This window comes from Bactrocera neohumeralis, chromosome 3, assembly GCF_024586455.1.
Source record: "Bactrocera neohumeralis isolate Rockhampton chromosome 3, APGP_CSIRO_Bneo_wtdbg2-racon-allhic-juicebox.fasta_v2, whole genome shotgun sequence".
Lineage (NCBI taxonomy): Eukaryota > Metazoa > Arthropoda > Insecta > Diptera > Tephritidae > Bactrocera > Bactrocera neohumeralis.
Genome location: NC_065920.1, coordinates 50894144 through 50909924, shown reverse-complemented (window position 1 = coordinate 50909924; position 15781 = coordinate 50894144). Strand labels below are relative to the sequence as shown.

At 37.0% G+C, this 15781-nt stretch overlaps 1 protein-coding gene across 3 annotated transcripts in view; it reads left to right on the top strand.

Moving 5' to 3' along the window:
- The window catches only part of LOC126753393 (short neuropeptide F), a 234901-nt gene that overhangs the window by 113672 nt on the left and 105448 nt on the right, over positions 1–15781 (top strand). The window lies entirely within an intron of this gene.

Here is a 15781-nt window from a genome sequence, read left to right as displayed (position 1 = left end):
ATTTAAGGTTTGAATATTGGATACTGCGATGGTAGCGCAATCTATCGGTCAAACATTCCAAAATTAGCGATTAATTACAAATGAAAAATTAATTTAAAAACCATTTTCCAGTGGACCAAATTGTGAATCTAAACCATTCTCGAATCTCCTTGAACACACACAAAAAATTTCATCAAAATCGGTCCAGCCGTTTAGGAGCAGTTCAATTACAAACACACGGACAGAAGATTTATATATATAAAGACATATATATATACGAACAATACGAATTCGTAGATGGGCGTAATCGGACCACTTCCACGCCCAAAAAACGAAATTTAAACCTATAAAGTATCATAACTAAGTAATAAATTTAGATATGAAACTTAAATTAGGAAAAGGGATCGCATTACTAAATGGCAATTTTGAAAAAGTGGACCTGGCCCTGTCATCTAATAAGTTTAATGTACATATCTCCAAATTTGCCTAGCACAAATATTACATATAAAAACTCCTATGGACAGTGTGAAAAGGAATGAAGTCGAAAGATAACTCCGCTCATTCCTCATATAACGATACTGTTAAAAACTGCTTAAAGCGCGATACATCAATAACTAAATACGCCAGAGACAGTACAATTTACCCACAAGATGGCGTGGAACTCTGGTCAAAATTGGACGATGGGCGTGGCATCGCTCACTTTTAGCTGAAAAAACATATCTCGAGACTCACCCTACCGATTTAAACCGAATTCAGTATAAGACATTCCACTGGCATTCTATGCTACAGTATGAATATGAGTTAAATTAGACTACAACCACGCCTACTTCTCATATAACACAATTTTAAATTGCTAAACTGTTCAAGTCCCTGGTTTCTGAAATCAATGTATTAAATATGTAATTGTACAGAGAAAATCCTTTCCAGATAGCGATTTGTCTGTGTGCTACAAATGGGTTGAATCTGGGTAATACTTCCCTTACTTCCGGGTGACTTTGTACCGCATATATCCGTCAAATATGTGAGTTATCTTAATTTCCTAAAATTGTTTAGAATAAATAATATCTGGTGAAAACTTGCTCTAGACCCCATATAACCAACAAGTCTTATGTACCTAAAAGCATTACCCCTGCTTTAAGCCTTGCAAGTTGCAAGAGTATGAAATGTTCGGTTATATCCGAACTTGTTTTCTTTATAAAAACGGAATAAAATATCACAGCATCTCTTTTGCGATCTCCACTTGACGCCATTTTTGTAAAAGATTGACTTTCTTCATACCCAAATACTAAACAAAATGGGTGGGGTCGGTTCATAATTGATGTTGGGATTCTCTGCTATTTTCAAGCACTGCTCCTGTAACTGGTTGGACTCGCACGAGGTAAGTTTTGGATTACTTGGTGATCTCTAATGAATGCTTTGTGCCACTCAAATACTTGTGTTCACGATAAAATAGATTCCGCAAAATATTTCTGCAACATTTTAAATCTTTCCGTAACCGTGATGCTATTCAATCCGAGTCAAGTATTATCTGATTTTCCCATAAATCCTTTAACTCAAAAAATAAAATTAAATTTTTAGATTTTTCAACTCAATAAAGCACCCACAAGTTAATCACCACCTACTCACATAATACATACATATGTAAATATATGTATATGATCCATCTTGTGAGCATATCTACAAAAGTTCCATAAAATAAATTTAATTTTTCTACATTCTTCTTTTTAAATAATTTCCCACCGCAATTATGGTATGTCTCTACACAAATAAACTCATTAAAAAGCGCACACCAACAATAACAAAGTCAAAGTTATTTAGGAATTTCCGCGCTTTTACGCTAATCTGAAAGCATTAAATGCGGCTTAACAAACAAATAAATTGAATATATGAGGGTAATTAACCTAACACAGAACCCTTTTCTATTTGATTTAGGCAAACGTTCATAAATAGAGTTATGTTATATGCTTTATGAAAATAAAGAGAGTCTTTAACAAATTTAATTGGACAGTGAAACATTTTAAAGCACTAAATTTGATAAAACTACGACGTTACTTATATTATTAGCATAAGAAAAGAAGCAAATTTTCCTAAAAATATTAGGTATTGTTGTTTCTGCTTAAAATAAGGAAAGCTCCAAATATTGTCCAGAAGATAGTTTTTTATACTCTTGCAACATGTTACATAATACTCTGATAACAGTATTGTTCACCTAAAGTTTGTAGTTATAACCTAAAACTAGTCGAGATATATATACTACTGTGCCCAAAAAATAAGGTGACATTGTATTTATTTTGAAAATTCTTTATTTATTCTTCCAAATCAATTTCATCCCCTTCAAAGTAATCCCCTCCCGATGCAATGCACTTATGCCAACGGATTTTCCAATCTTCGAAACACTGGTTGTAGTCACTTTCCGGGATGGCCTTCAGTTCTGTCTTCGCTGCGACTTTAATCTCCTTTATCGCATTAAAAGGGTGTCCCCGGAGCGGTCTTTTGAGCTTGGTGAACAGCCAGAAGTCGCACGGCACCAGATCAGGTGAATACGGTGGTTGCGGAACGATATGGGTTGAGTTTTTGGCGAAATGATCACGAATTACGAGGGCAGTATGGGATGGTGCATTATCGTGGTGTAAAAACCAAGAATTGTCTTTCCACAATTCCGGCCTTTTTAGGCGGATAGCGTTACGCAAACGACGCATAACGTTCAAATAATATACCTTGTTGACTGTTTGACCGGTTGGAAGGAATTCATAATACACAACACCACGATAATCGAAGAAAACAGTCAACATGACCTTGATTTTTGAGCGACTTTTTGGCACGATATTCGCTCGATTGATCGGTTGTTTCGGGGTCGTCACCATAGATCAAAGTCTCATTGCCAGTTATAATGCGTTTCATGACACCCTGTTAGACGGAAAACATCGTTTCACACACTTCAACGCGACGCCTTTTTTTCCAAAAAATTCAATGTTTTCGGTACCAGTGGAGATTTGACAAGCTTGAGGCCCAAAACATCCTTCAAAATGGTATTGGCTGAGCCTTCCGATATGCCCACTTCATTGGCAAGGTCTCTAATTGTTAATTGACGGTTTTTCAACACCAAATCTTTGATTTGTTGAGCGTGAGCTTCGTCGGTTGAGATTGATGGTCGCCCCGGACGCTCTTCGTTTTCGACACGTTCACGGCCCGCTTGGAACTCACTATACCACTTGTAAAATTTTTTTTAGACATAGCCTCATCACCAAAGGCTTTCTGCACCATCCACAACGTATCCGCAGTAGAAAATTGATTCCGTAAACAAAATTTAATGCAAATTCTTTGCTCAACAAATCTCGACATCACAAAAAACGAAAAACTCACTTTTAGCAGCTCACAAAACGACACGTATCTCAAACACTAATGAATATTTTGACATGAAATTTGACATAAATGTGACTGGCAGTACTACCAACCTAAAAAAAAAATAATTCTCCAAATCCTTCTACGCGCGCAGTTAAATTCAAACCTTATTTTTTGGGCACAGTAGTATATAGAGCTCATCGTTCCATCGCATCTGATATTCGCCGTGGCCAATGTGCAAAGGACCATAAATCTTTCGTAGAATTTTCTCTCGAAAACTCGCAACGTCGACTCATCAGTTGTTGTCATAGTCTAAGCCTCTGCACTATTAAGCAGGACGGGAATTATGAGTGACTTATAGAGTTTGGCTTTTGTTCGTCGAGAAAGGACTGTACTTCTCAATTGCCTACGCAGTCCGAAGTAGCACCTGTTGGCAAGAGTTATCCTGCGTTGGATTTCCAGGCTGACATTGTTGGTGATGTTTATGCTGGTTCCCAAATATACGAAACTATTTACGACTGTCAACAGTGACGCGAGAGCCAAGTCGCGCGTGCGACGACTGTTTGTTTGATGACATTAGATATTTCGTCTTGCCCTCGTTCACTGCCAAACCCATTTGCATTGCTTCCTTGTCCAGTCTGGAGAAAGCACAACTAACGGCGCGGGTGTTGGGGCCGATGATATCAATATCATCGGCATACGCCAGCAGCTGTACACTCTTATAAAAGATTGTACCTGTTCGATTAAGTTCTGCAACTCGAATTATTTTCTCCCGAAGCAGATTGAAGAAGTCGCACGATAGGAATTCGCCTTGTCTGAAACATAGTTTGGTATCGAACGGCTCGGAGAGAACCTTCCCGGTTCTGGCGGAGCTTTTGGTGTTGCTCAACGTGAGTTTACACAGCCGTATTAGTTTTGCGGCAGCTCCTTTTCGTACTGTCGAAAGCAGCTTTGAAATCGACGAAGAGGTGGTCTGTGTCGATTCTCCTTTCACGGGTCTTTTCGAAAATTTGGCGCAAGGTGAATATTTGGTCGGTTGTTGATTCGCCAGGTCTAAATCCACACTGATAAGGTCCAATCAGTTTGTTGACGGTAGGCTTTAATCTTTCACACAATACGCTCAATAGAACCTTATATGCGATGTTAAGGAGGCTTATCCCACGGTAGTTGGCGCAGATTGTGGGGTCTCCCTTTTTGTGGATTGGGCAGAGCACACTTAAATTCCAATGCTTTCGTCCGACCATATTCTACAAAGAAGCTGATGCATGCCGTTCTTCTTCTTGGTCGGGCAGTGGAACGTCTGCTCCATCGTCATCGATTGGGGAATCGGGTTCGCCTTCTCCTGGCGTTGTACGTTCACTGCCATTCAGCAGGCTGGAGAAGTGTTCCCTCCATAACTTAAGTATGCTCTGGGCATCGGTGACTAGATCACCTTTGGGGGTTCTACAAGAGTATGCTCCGGTCTTTAAACCTTCTGTAAGCCGTCGCATTTTTTCGTTGAATTTGTGAGCATAAATTCTGTTTTACACATGTTTTACTGTTTATTTTTAAATATATTCTAAAAATTTTAAATTGCAGTCAATTTTAATTATAAAAATATTTTTGAATTTGAACACTGGGGCAGATTGGCTTTGCACAATAACTCTCGGCTGATCAGTAATGCCGTTTTGCAGTCTAAAATATCGCCAACAAACCAGCATATACATACGTAATACATTTGATTGCAAATAAAAGCTTTACAAGATTTAAAAGACAAAATCGTGCATTGAAACACTCAAACAAATAACAGACAGAATTATTTAAATAAAGCGTGAAAGTCTGCAAATAATTTTGTTTATATGCAAATTATGATAAAGTCAAACAGACTCTCATGAATTTACTCTTAAGCGGCAAAATGTTAGTATTTGTGGGTAAGAGCGTAATTAGAATAAAGCCACACAAAAACAAGTCACAACGCCAAGAGTAAAAGCAAAAAGCGAAAAAAGTGTGAAGTAAATATTAAAGCCGAATAAGCTGTCAAAGTTCGCACTTATCAGCCGACAACTTTGCAAAGCAAGGTCCCTTTTAATTCGCCTTAAAAAAGGCTACAGATTTTCATAATTGACGCGAATGTAAAACAATAAGTAAAGCTGTTGAAAGATGTGCTTGCTTTCGACATAAATTTAGAAATAAAGTTGGCGCACTTACTTTGCGTGGAGCCACGAAAATCCTTTGTAAGCGGCAAAAGATTTATGTACAAATTTACAAGCTACTTAAGGCCACTTTTAAGGATTTAATGAAAGTTATTTCTTGAAGATTTACATGCGAAAGACTGCTGGAAAAATGCCAGCAAAAAAACAAAATAGTGAAGAAAAAATGCCAGACAAGAAAATAATAGAGAATAATGAAATAAAAATAGAAAGAACGAGGTCGTCTGACCGCAGTGTGGATCAGCGAAGCGAAAGTTAGTGATAATAAAACGCATTACGCAATTGCGTGGGCAACTAAATTAAATAATCACCGCTAAAAAGTCACGTTTTACTTGGTTAATCTTATTTACTGGAACAAAGCTAATATTTAGTTGAGGCGACGATCTCGGGCTTTCATTATATTTTAGAGTTAAAACATTTACAAGAAACTGTGTCATACTTATACTATTTGCTGCCAATTAATTAAGCAACATTTTTATTCTTCTCATTGCTTGCCGCAAAATATTATTTCTAGGAAATGCTAGCAGACTGATGACAATGTGATTTTAGATAGAGTTGTAGGGAAAACTAGCAAATATATTTAAGAAGCTTCTACTTAAATCTTTTGAGATAATATAAGTACTAAATGGGGTTTTATAGAGTATTTGAGCAGAAATATTTATTCAGTGTGCTTCAACAACTCATTTCTCCTATTGATCTGGTCAGCTTTTAATCGTTGTATGGGGCATTAATATATACACATTTTTTACCATACACCATCAAAAATTTAAAGTAGAGATTTTAGGGAAGAAAAATTCCACCGAGTTTCTAAAAAAGCTAATGCGGAAGTAATTTTATAATGTTGCTAATGAGGTCATGTACTCCTAGACTAGCATCAAGGGCACAGTCAGGCTAGCAGTCTAGGTTAGATAGGCGATCTAGAGAGATCACATGAGGACTGTTATATGTAGTCTTTGGGGAAGCTATAGAAAAGAAGAATTCCTGTGTTAGAACTTATAAATTAGCAAAACGCTTAGTGGCCAATACAAATTCGCACAGGCGTTTAATTTCCATTTCCGCTAGCTCGGTGGGATGTCTGAAGGTATGCGCCCGCAAGAGCTGAAGTCTTGATCTCTCAAACGCGTGATAGTCAAGAAGGAAATGTTGAGTTCTTTCAACCTCGTCTTCTTCCATACAGCTTCTGCAGATGGCGTCTGCTAAGATTCCCAGCCTTACAGCATGGAGGCCAATTGGGCAATGGCACAATTTGGAAGAGGCTGGCCTTACTGAGGGCAAAGATATCACTAGATCTCTTGGGATCGATCTTGAGCCAAAGGATTATGTGACAGTGCATGTACCGACGGTGGCCCAGCGCTGGCCCAGTTCCCTCGCAACTCAGCTAACTAGTAGTAGAACACAAGAAAATACGGGAGTACCGATCCGCTGTCATTCTACTGATAGCGGACCAAGAGTGAATTTCCTTGCTAGCTCATCAGCTTTATATCTTCCTGCGATTCCGTTGTGGGCTGGTCCTCATACTAGTCTTATAACAAAGAGACACGATGTTATTTATAGCGGGGTTTGGTATTTTTTTCTTAACTAATCCTGAAAGCACTGCTAATGAGTTCAAGGCTAGTATCGTCGCCCTGCTATCTGAGTGGATGGTCACTTTCTGCAGGAGGCTGCACTTCAGAGCAGTAAGTCTACTATCACCTTAATGGCTTGGAAAACACTGCAATAGTCTTGGTGTCTGAAACTGGGGTTGTTAGAAACCTCCTGACAGTCCACCAACCTTACACCCCAGCTTTCAACCATCCGTAAAGAAGCTCACTGCCTCTCTCCCTCAACGGCATCTTGCCAGCCATAGCTCCCTCGTCAGTATATGGGAATAGAAGGAAATTCCAGAGTTCGGTTTGGTGACTCCATGATCTAAGTTATCCAGTATGAAGTCAAAGTGTTTGATATATCCGAGTGTAAGAACCTAGATTCTCTAAGTCTGATAACCACTTCGCTGCCGTATACTTTCCGATGATGTCTACGGGCACCACACATGATGTTGAGTGCTGCCCGTTGAACGCTCTCGAGGCTTTCTAGGACCATCCACCACATAAAGAATCTATTAAACGTAATTGGTTGGACTATGGTGTCGTAGATCGCATCGTCGATGCCTTTTTTGCTTTCTCTTCGATATTCTGCTTCCATGACGGCTTCTTATCCATGATGAGCACTAGACGGATGTCTCCCATTAGCGACGCGGTGCCACCGGAATCTTGTATCTTCTAGTAAATAAAACCATATCGATATTATTTGGGTTGATGGTGAAACCACTTCCGACTTCTCAATCTGTTACGACGCTGATATACCCTTGCGTCAACTCGTACACGGTACTCAGGAACTTTCCTTTGACCATAAGTACTACATCGTCTGCATAGGCAATCACCCGGCAGCCACGATCCTAAAGTTTTTTAAGCAGGTCGTTAACGAGTTAACATTAGCAGACTAAAACTAGAGTTAATTTAGAGCTCCCGAGAGAAGACTACATCCCCTTCCCTCTTTTTTAACTTCGATACATGCGTGGAAAACTTCATTGTACCTCTTCTTATATGTTTTAATCGCAAATCCCTCGCAACTTTGTGAGCTGAGAAGGAAGCGAAAGTTGAAGGTTCCTACAATGAACCAGATTATCTGGAATGCAATAACATTGATGTATTATTTTAGTGTGTTCCTGCTTTGCACCCTTCATATATCTAGCTGAGTCTAACAGATTACCTAGGCTAATTCAAATGTGACAGCAATGAGCTCAACTAACTTAAATAATAAACATTTAATTTATAATATAATTAAATATACATCCATACATACATACATACAATATTTTAGAGCATATTTGATTTCGATTTATCCTCACTGAGCCTCCGGTTTAATTTCCCACGAACTGTCAACCAAATTCTCATTAAATTACACTCAATCTGGTCTACCGCGATAATTACATTTTATCATTTACAATTAAATAAACATTTATTTACTAAATACATAGATTATGTGACATAACACCACTAAAATGCTGGGGGCAAACTTCTGCACATAAATTACCATCGATAAATAATTCATTGTTGTATAAGTAAAGCATAGTAATTGATTGAATAAACTCAAATATTTAATGAGCAAATGTTTGCAGAAATGAATGAAGCTGAAATGAATTTCATTAAACAGTTTTAAGTAAGCAACTTATCAAATTCAAATTATTAAATACATAATTGATGGCAGAAGCATAAATAACTGTAATTTGAAGTAATTTCCGGCGAACGAGTCATGAGTAATTTACGAAAACACTTTAATATTTGCATACTTTTAGGCGTATGCCGCTTATAAACACTTTGTGTAGCTGTAGTTCACACGTAACGGTACATTACAACAGCGTTTGCAGCATGTAACTGTAACTGCCGCTGACATTTGTCAAGAGAATGCAAGACAAAGTGAATAACGTGCTGTAGCTGACTAAATGGCGGAATCTAAACAATGTGCATTCTTTGCACAATACAGCGTCCGTTCGTCTGCGCCCGAATATAGGCAACACATTAGACACTGAGAGGTGCTTTTTGTGCATTTTTTTGAGTTTTTTTCTATTTCTATTTCTATTTCTTTTTCATTTTTCTATTACTCTTTTTCTCCATTCACTACGCATATGAGTAATGAAAAACTTGAAAAGGCACAGCAAAAATGCATAACTGTGAAGGTTATATGTATGACGGGCGTGCGCTCATGTTGGCGTGGCATTAGCAGTGTTTACGTTTGTTTGGTAGAAAGTGAAAAGCAGCTTGCAGCTTATTGTGCTGACTTTTATGAAACGCGCACATTTTTCATATACCGTTTTTGCGCCTTTTTTGTTTGCGCTGCAGCTCAGTTTTCTGCACAATTTAACGGCAAAAAATTATATGCCGGCATTCATACACCAACACATACATATGTATATAACACAAACAATATGCATGTGAATGCAACTGTGGCACGCACTTGCATGTAGGCAGACAGCGTAAGGTGAATAACTGAAGTTTGCATAAGAGTATGTGAAGGCAGACATTAGGGTTGTCGGCGCGATTAGAAGAGCTTTGTGTAGTTGGCATATTCATTGTGTACTCAAGGAAGATGTTGAGTCGCATATATGTAGGATTCCACCCACAAGCCGCACAAATGAGTTAAGAAAATGTATTTAAGGTTTATTTAGTTTAATTAGAAATTTGTTAACATTAATTGTTACAATATAATGAAATAAACGATTTGAAAAGAAATGACAGTTTTACAATGAATTTATAAAAATACTGCAGACACCAAAATTTCGTTCTCGTCTTCGGCTTATCAAACGCGACTCGACTCTTTTTATTTTTGTTGTGGACACTTTTCTGATGCTGCTCGTAGTTGCCAGATTTCTGGTTCGCATTACGCTATTATAGGGTTTCCCTGTCCCAACATATATTCAATGCCGATTTTTTCCAGAGATTTTGTTGTAAAACAAGAAAAAGTAAACTATAGCTCTTTTGAAGCTATAATATCCTTCATTGTGTGCATTTTTTATAGCATAAAAGGGTATAAAAAGGTTTAGTTAGGTTAGGTTAATCTGGTAGGCCAATAAGCCACGCATAAACCAGTTTGGTCCTAATAATCTCTGTTAAATTTCGTCACAATATCTTTCCAAATAACAAAGTTTTCCATACAAGGACTTGAGTTCGATTGTTCAATTTGTATGATAGCTATATTCTACATCGGTCCGATAGCGACAGTTGCGAAAAATGAGTAATTAGAGGAAATAAAGTAATAAAGATTATAATATTCAAAGTGATATTTTTCCTATTTCTTTTTATTTTTAGCCACAAAGTCCATAAAAAATGTTTATTTTGTCGTTTAGTGTAATTATGACCATAATATTGAATACAATGTCGATTGAAAGTTGAAAGACCAATATTTTCGATATATTATGACAAATAAAGGATCTATCTTCCTTTGAACGAATTCGAAAAAAATTGCCAAGTATCAGAACCGCTCTGTATCATCATTTTGTTTCGATATAATTAATAAATTAGATATAAAATCTAATTCAAACAAGGCGGAGCCACGCCTATTGTTAAAATTTTGTATTGAGCCATTTCAAAACATTATATATTTTCTACGTTTACTTCTTTATTTCTGGTGCGCTTCTATTGAGATTAATCGTATTTTAAGTAATTTTGAACAGTAACGTTAGACAGAAAGTGGTTGCGATATTATAATTATATTTTCACAATGTATAATTCATAACAACAATGGAAAAATGGCTACGTGGCACAAAGTATTCAGTGACAATCGCAAAGTCATCGAACTCTCGCTTCATGTTAGTCGTCCATCCACCTCTTTAATAACAATAACATCGATATAGTTAAAGAAACCATGCTTGAAAATCGTCGCGTTGACATCAGTGAGATAAGAGCGGATTTCAATAACTCTTATGGGTCGACTCAAATATTTTGTTTAATGTTTGGATATGAAGCGTAAACTTGTACTAAAAGACCTTAATCTTTTGTGCCACGTCGAGTAGAGATCGAAATATAGAGCTTGCAAACTGAAGACCTTTTTACAAAATTTTTAAATATTAGAGTTAACACTTGTATTGGCTTTCGAAGATAGATTGATTTTGGTTCTAAAGTCGGTGCTTTCAATATGCAAGGTCTGTCGCAAAAGAAATACGACTGTTAAAAAAACAACAAAAAATTAATATTTTTCAAAAGTTATATTTTTTTATTCAAAGTAGTTTCCTTGTGCTTCGATACAGCGTTTAGTCCGATCAATTAGCATTTCAAATGAGTGTTTAAGGTCATTTTTCGGAATGCTCTTGAGAATATCGGTCGTCGCCTTTTGGATAGCTGAAATGTCCAGAAACCAGCGTCCTTTCATGGGCAAATGAAGTTTTCCAAATAGGTAAAAATCACAGGGTGCCAGATCAGGTGAGTAGGGTGAGTGATTAATGGTTAATATGGAGTTTTTTGTCAAAAAATCAGTGACAAGCGTCGATCGATGACACGGCGCATTATCGTGCAACAGGCGCCAGGACCCTGCCTCACGGTATTGTGGTCGAGCACGACGAATGCGTGACAAAAGACGCTTCATAACACCAAGGTAAAACACAGCATTAATCGTTTGGCCAGGTGGGACGAACTCTCGGTGTACAATACCCTCGGCATCGTAAAAACAAATCAGATTTGTCTTTATTTTTGACTTCTGAAGACGACCGACTTCTGATCGTCACAGAGGTCCTCACGACCTTCTTGGAATCGTTTAAACCACTCATGCACATTACTACGGGATAGGCACTGATCACCATAAACTTTTTTCATCATTTGAAATGTTTCAGTAAACGTTTTCCCAAATTTAAAACAAAATTTAATATTTGCTCTTTGCATTTTACGACCGACGACCAAAAGCTGCTGTCACTTTTTGATCGATAACATCGATTGTAGTTATCCAATTGTCTTAAAATTTTTACGAAATGTCAACAAGAAATCAAACTTTTTATTTCATATACCCACCAATAGGTGGCGCCACCAGAAACAGTTATATTTAAAAAGTTCTGTTTCTTTTGACCTTGTATTTTCTACATAGATCAACACACAGTAAAGTTCGCGGTTGGTAATAGTATTTTGTTAACGAATTAGCTAAAGGTGACATTCATTTCATCTACGTAAACTATGTTCAACAACTTCAGCTGCAGCTCAACTATTTAGTGAATTTAAGTTAAAAAATTAATTTCTCCAGATACAGCAAGTATTTTAAAGCTAATATCTACTCGCAGTTGAAAACTTTAAACATCTCCCTTCATTAAATGAAAAAGCAAATCATCAAGATTGACCATCCTAATAATTTGTATGTCTATCGTGTGAGTCAAAAGTTATTTTTTAATATTTTACCTAACCATTCAAATTCTACACATCCATGTATGTATATATTTCTGGATGTGTGTTAATACATAAATTCTCACATGTACGCTAAACGGCATGTTGTAATTAATAAACCGTTGGCTCACTTTTAGGCGCTTACACTATCCGTTATAAAACTGAAATCCCGAAAGGCATATACAAAAACAACATGCAGTCTGTCAAACTAGCCGGCAGTTAAGGTAACGAGTTCAACAGTTCATGCGCCTGTCCGTGACTGGTTGAGTGCATTTCTGCGCACAAAAGTATTTTCAATTTTAATATTTATATGTAAAAAAACATGAAAGTTTAAAATATTTATATTAAAGAAATTTTTTAAGCTATTGAGATATTTTTGTCAATATAATATACATATATAAATATGGTATATATGTATATATGAATTGGTTTTTAATTTAAAATAATGTTTTTATGAGAGTTAGGCAAGTTGTGTAACGTAAAGGAACTTCGCCATGCCAGCGACTATAGAGCGCCAGCATAGTGAAAACTAAACTGATGTGTTTTTAGGACTGCTTGTTGCAAAGCTGCATTGCTTTAAGACAAAGATAATGCCACTTAGTACAAATTTTTTAAATGCAAACAAGATTAACCCTTTCAGGATCGCACTTAAACCAACCACCAGAAATTTTGTTTTCTTGATTTTCTGACTTAAAATGGCTCAATTAACTGCCATGAAAAGTTTTAGCTCTCTAGCGTGATCCGATCAAAGGATATTGAAAGTTGCTTATAAGCAACTTTGGGCGTTTAGGGCAGTATTGATATAAATACATGCAAAGGAAAAAATATAGACAAGGGATTTCTCTGTATATATATGTTTGTTTTGTATTGTAAATGTGATAAGATAATAAACAGTTCTTGTGCGTATTCCAGCATAGATGAATACCTTATTTTAAGCATTTTGAGAGAGTTGTTCCGGTTTTACAAAGACGGCATCGTCCTCCCCAAACTATCCAATGACCATTTTCATCATATCGCTTTGAGTTGGGGGGTTCTTCAACAACAAGACGGCGTTTCGAACTAGACGCTTCTGAGAAAGAAAGTGAATCCGAAATTGAATCGGTTTCTACATTTTGCATAGATCTAGATCCCCTCTTCTTTGGAGTAGAACTGGAAAACACCGGCGTAGCGCTTAAGAACTCAGTTGCGATATCCATCTGGAATTTTAGAAGTGGCATATGTTTGATGTTTGCATTAACGATTTTGAGATGTCTCCGATACATAAGCCAGGAATTAATAACTACTGGGCTTAGGCTCCAGTGAAATATTTTCATGTATCACTTATTGGAGCGATGTTTCACTTTATACAGCTCCATAAGCCACTCATTCCAACGCTTACATGTCTCGATTGGTTTTTCTCCCACAAATGTGGACAATAACTGAACTGGCTTATTATCCAGCCAAATCTAACTCAGACTTTAGTTCACACTTTCCCATTTGACCCTGGGGTTTAGCAGGGTTGTACTGCTTGAAGGATGATCTTCCTAAAATATGCAATTAACGTAATAACCGAAAGCTTTTATTTATTGCATTTGCATACCTCTGAACTTGCCTTTATATGCTCTTGAGATAGTTTGTTGAATTTTTCTTTGAGCAACGAAAATAGTGGACGAATTTTGTATAATTTGTCATAATTATTATCGCTTTTAGATGGTTGTTTCGACTTATCAGAAAAAATTATATATTTCTTTATTTTCTCAAATTTTTTTCCGGCATCGAATCTGCTGGACTACGCCCAAGTACAACAAAACTCCAAGAAATCGACGAGTGCCATCATTTGAGCAATTGAGTTCACTGCCGGACTCTTGGTGGGAATACATATTGGTCTGTTCCACAATCAGTTTGATTAAAGCATCATCAAAAAAAGTGTTGAAATATTGGATCGACTTATTTACTATGTTAATGTTTTCTTCTGACTCTTTCCAAGTAACGTCTTGAAAGTCGATTGGTCTTTTTTCTCCATTTCAATTGGGAAACATCAACTGTTTCAATAATAAAGTCATCCATATTTTCTGATCTTTTAGAAGTTTTTTATTTGGCAGTACTTTTTAGTATATCGATTTCTAATTCTTCACCATTTTCTAAAAGCTCTTTCAAATTCTTCTCCAAAAACTCTTCATTGTCTTCATCACACTCTTCGTCAGAAGCGGTACAATAGAAAAATATTTTCTAATTTTTTCGCTTGTATTTTTTTCTTTCACTATTTGTGAAAACTGCGTAAATATTTTTTTCAAATTTATCTTTTAAGTATTTTAATTATTTTTTTATAATATTCTTCAAAACTTTTCTTCAAAAAAATTGATCATGACACAATCGTTATGTTCTTGTTATTTTGGTATTCCCCGAATTCAAATTGATCAATAAAATGTGTATTTTAAAGAGAGATGTTGCCACTTGATAAAATATCCTTAAAGCAACAAAATTGATAAACTAGAAGAATTTTTATAATGTCGGTAATGGTAGGGGTTGGCTACCTGCCAAATATTTTTTATAAGGTAAACGAATTAATATAATGTGTAGCAAACTAAATGTGCCAAATAAGACTTACCGATAAAAATACAGGTTTTGTCCGGAAAAAAAAGGCGTGAGTCGATTTAAAAAATTATTCCCCTGCTTCGATGCAGCGCTGTCAGCGCAATTTCCAAGCATTGAAGGCATCACGGAAGGCATTCCCCGGAATAGCCTTGAGAGCCTGCATGTATGCTGCGTGGATAACCCTATCATCTCAAAATACTTGCCTTTCATCAAGGAAACAAAAAAAAGTCCGGGGGACCACATCTGGACTAAAAAGCGGTTGCGGAAGTGTTGGGATGCCGACCTTGCTTAGGTAGCAGTTCACAAAAGAAGTGGTGTGAGCCAGAGCGTTGTCGTGGTGCAACTTCCAATCGGCTGCGATGTCATGTCGGGCCCGATTGACCCTTCGTTTGTGTCTCGTGAGGACTTCCATGTAAAACTTGGCGTTAACGGTTTGTCCAAGAGGCACAAATTCATAGTGGACGATGCTTTTGATGTCAAAAAAGACAATGAGCATCGTTTGCACTTTGGTTTTTGCTCATTGTTCCTTTTTCATCAGCGACCTCTTCCCGGTCCACCAAAAAGGCCTGATGCCACCGAAACACATAAGTTCTTGTTAAAACAACATCTGGATAAGCCTGCTTGATCATATAAAACGTCTCTGTCGCAGATTTAGCGAGTTTCACACAGAATTTAATCGCGTACCTCTGCTCTAACAAACGCTGCATTTTCGGCTTGCACCGCTCACAGAAAAACGTCGCGCGAAATTGTTTATCCTGACTCTCTAGCCGCTCGTTTGTTAACTAGGAACGCTTTCTA